Below are 3,161 nucleotides of genomic sequence, written 5' to 3' on the forward strand. Positions count from 1 at the left end.
GTGGGGTGGGGTGGGGGGGGAGACTGAAGAAGTCACGCAAACATGATGTTCCGTTTGGATGGGACAAGGTTGCGGAGCAAGGAGGAGGGTGTCTGCTGGTGGTAATCTTTCCTCCCCTATGGGAGAACTCTGAGAACTGAATGGAATCATGCCTGTAGACGCCGCAGAATTATGTAAAGCCAGTGACAAACATGCAATAAACGGCAGAGGTTGCGTTTATTTGTGGACTGTGCCAGGGACCACAGCGGGGAAGACTTATGGCAGACGAAGTGCCTTCACTCAGGTAGCCCTGGAAGGCCCGGGGGAGGCCCAGGGTGCCATTATCAGGGAACGTGAGAATCCTCGGGGACAAAATGATGGTGGGGCTGGGGAGGGCATCTTCTAATGGGAGCCATTGCCTTGTGGACCAGGCTCAAACACTGGCTCCGCGTCTCTCCAATGCCCAGCAGACTGCCCAGGGAAAACAGGCTGCCTGCTCTTCGGCAAATGCAGGGGGCAGTTGTATCAAAGCCTCCATGACCCTTGACACCTTTGAGCTCTCGCTGTGTGTTTGGCCCTGAAGCAAACACTGTATGTAGCTGAGCTCATTTTATCCTATAACTGTGCCGCATTTTACAGATTTTTAAAACTGAAGCTCAGAGCAGGTGAGCAAATAGCTCGAAAGCACAGAGAAAAGGTTCTCTTCTCTGCCCTGTCTAGCTCCAGTCTCCTCTCCTACCTCCCCATCGGAGGAAGGAAGGCAGCATCCACCATAATTAAAAGGCAGCTTCCCTCAGACCCAGCACTTCCACTTTAAGGCATTTGTCCTAAAGATGCCCTTGAATGTATGCAAGAGGATATGGGTACAAACTGAAGCACTGGCTGTGACAGCAGATGAGTGGACACCCCCAAAGGAGGGGGCTGGTGAGGTAAGCCACAGTACACGCATAACGCGGAATGCTATGCAGCTGTTCAAAATAACAAGGACACTAGTGCATGGATGTGGAAATTCCAAGGAGTGTTCACGGGCGGACTGGTGGGTTCTGAAAACACGCAGATTTTGTGTAAAAGGAGGACAAACTTGAGAGCCTTTCTTTGCACATGTCTGGATGTACATTTTAGGAAAGTGGATGCTTTTGGGCATGGAAAATGGCAAACAGGAAAGAAGAATGGGAGGAAGATTTGTTGCTAAATAAGTTGGGATACTTTCTGCATATTTGTGGCTATTTGAACCTAAATTAAAAACTGTGGGAACTTGAGTCTTTTTCTCAACCGAGTCCTTCCTTTCTCACCTTCCCCCAAATGACCATTCGGGGCCCTCGTGATTCCTAGTTATTTGGGGTGTGTGTGTGTGTTTTAAACTGAAGCTCAGAGCAGGTGAGCAAATAGCTAATCAATATATTTTTATTGATTTCAGAGAGGAAGGAAGAGGGAGAAGGAGAGAGAAACATCAATGATGAGAGAGGCTGCCTCCTGCACAGCTCTCCCTGGGAACTGAGCCTGCAACCCCGGCATGTGCCCTGACGGGGAATGGAACCATGGCCTCTTGGTTCATGGGTCGATACTCAACCAAATCCACCTTGACACATATCAGGCCCCTTTAACTGGGCCACCAGGGCTGCCTGGGCCCTGGTGAGGGCAGAAGCACAGAGCACACATTCCCAGCCCAGTGTGAAGGGGGGAGCGGGGGGTGTCAGCTGCCCAGACTCCCGCTTGGGGGTGAGGTAAAGCTTACAGGCAGCGAAGCCATTTAACCAGGATTTCGCCCTAAGAAAGAGAAGGAAGAGTCTTTCTAGAAAGAGGAGAAGGGAGAGTTGATAGCTGGATTCCCCTTCTGCCCTATCCCCAGGGGTGGGAACACAGAGACCTCTCCCTCTTTCCCAAGCTTCAACATAAAACGCTAGTGCAGGGAGACAACCCTGCCAACAAGGTAGGCACTCCACCAGCGCCCACGGCAGGCACAACCCTGCCAACAAGGTAGGCACTCCACCAGCGCCCACGGCAGGACATCCACCTCTGAAAGCAGGTCAAGCCCTAGAGCCGGGAAGTCAGCAGAGCCGAGCTCTGCTCGTGCTGGGAACCCCGTGCCCCAGCTCTGGACCCTCCCCGCCACACCAGGCACTGCCACGAGTGGCCCATCGACCAGGCGTGGCCACAACCACAGCCAAGCGCAGGCCACCCCTGGGGTGCCATTTCCGAAGAACCCTGGTGTCCTTGGATGAGGGGCAAGTGGGGATCTGCCAAGTAAATTCAGGGCAGGAGGAAAGATGGAGTGAGAAATTTTTAGAGGGACACGTCTTTGGACGGTGTTCAGGCCGCCCACAGAGCTAGCGTTCCCTCAAAGGTGTGCAGCTGGATTGGGCTGTGCACCAGAGCCACTCAAATGTCCGTCTCTGGGTGAACCCCCTCGCTTAGGAGCCCGCGATGGGCTGCCCAGCCTGGGTGACTGTGGGGGAAGGAGGGGCCACTTCTCCTTCCCCCTGTTCTGGCTTTACAGGCCTGGCTCTGTGACCTTTGGTGAGTGTCCCTAAAAGTGAGGAGCCGGGGTGCTCGCTTCGGCAGCACGTATACTAACATTGGGAGGACACAGAGAAGATTAGCATGGCCCCTGTACAAGGATGACACGCAAATTCGTGAAGCGTTCCATATTTTTTAAAAAAGTGAAGAGCAGGGAAGCCATTCTTTTCTGCGGCTGTTTCACCCAGGGGTTCTTAAATTTGAGCAATCAGAACCCCCGCCCCCCAGATCTTCTTAGAACAGAGTGGGGGGCGGGCAACCCCAGGGATTCTAATTCTGTGGGTCTGGGGTCGGGCCCTAGACGGTATTTCTAACAAGTTCCCAGGTGATGTCACCCTGCGGCGGCCGGGGCCCCAGTGAGCAGCATGGCCTGTCCGCTCTGCCCGCTGGTCCCTTTCCTGCAGGAGGGGCAGGGGGTGGACGGGAGCCTCTTCTGTCTGCTTCCTCCTTTCCCCTAGGCCAGGGCTCAGCCCACCCCCCGCTGGGCACACTGTCTTCCCTCCTAGTTTCCCTCACTCATTGGCCTGAGGCGGGCAGTGTTCTTACCTTTGCTTCCCCGGGAGAGGAGCAGGAAGCTGCCTGCGTCCCTGCCCAGAGACCCTGCCCAGGTACAGCCACAGGTGGTGGTGACGGCGGGGGTGTGTGAGTGTAGGGGGAGGGGGGCG

The sequence above is a fragment of the Myotis davidii genome, unplaced genomic scaffold, assembly GCF_000327345.1.
Source record: "Myotis davidii unplaced genomic scaffold, ASM32734v1 scaffold453, whole genome shotgun sequence".
Lineage (NCBI taxonomy): Eukaryota > Metazoa > Chordata > Mammalia > Chiroptera > Vespertilionidae > Myotis > Myotis davidii.